Genomic DNA, 771 nt, shown 5'->3' on the forward strand with positions numbered 1-771 from the left:
GCTAAAACTGAATTTTTAAAAAATGGATTTTGTGATGAGGAATATAGTGACTACCAGTACAGTTTGACGATGGATCCTTGAATTGTACTAAGGCAACAGCAAGCACTTTTTATCCATTGTTGCTTTTTTACACCAGTACAGTACTAGAGATTGAACCCACGGCCTTCACACTGAGCTACATTCTCAGCCCTTCTTATTAGTACATATTTGCAGTACTTAATGATTACATTAATTATGGGGAGCTAGATGTGGTGGCACACACCTGTAATCCCAGCACACAGGAGGCTGAGGCAGGAGGATCACTGCGAGCTTGAAACCAGCCTGGGCTACACAGTGAGTTCAAGGCCAATGGGCTGGGGATTTAGCTCAGCGGCAAAAGCGCCTGCCTAGCAAGCACAAGGTTGTGAGTTTGGTTACCGGTACCGGAGGAAAAAAAAAAAAGGCCAACCTGAAATACATAGTTAGAGCCTGACTCAAAAACAAAACAAAACAAAAAATTATGGGTAGATTCTTGTTTGCTTTTGCTGTCTTCTGCTTGCCATAAATTTGTTTTCTTCTGTGATCCAATCCCCCTTTTCCAAGCTACCCTGCCTTGCAGCCAGCCAAATATGGACTGAAATCTCTACAAAATGTGAGCTAAATAAACCTTTCCCCCTTAAAAAAAAGAAAGAAATGGGGAGTTCGTACATGTACATAGCAAGTCTTAATTTTTTTAAAAAATCCCTTTCCTCTCTGCCCTTCTGTAGTTTTATTTTTTTATTTTTTATTTTT

This window comes from Chinchilla lanigera, unplaced genomic scaffold, assembly GCF_000276665.1.
Source record: "Chinchilla lanigera isolate Chin_1 unplaced genomic scaffold, ChiLan1.0 scaffold00051, whole genome shotgun sequence".
Taxonomy (NCBI): Eukaryota; Metazoa; Chordata; class Mammalia; order Rodentia; family Chinchillidae; genus Chinchilla; species Chinchilla lanigera.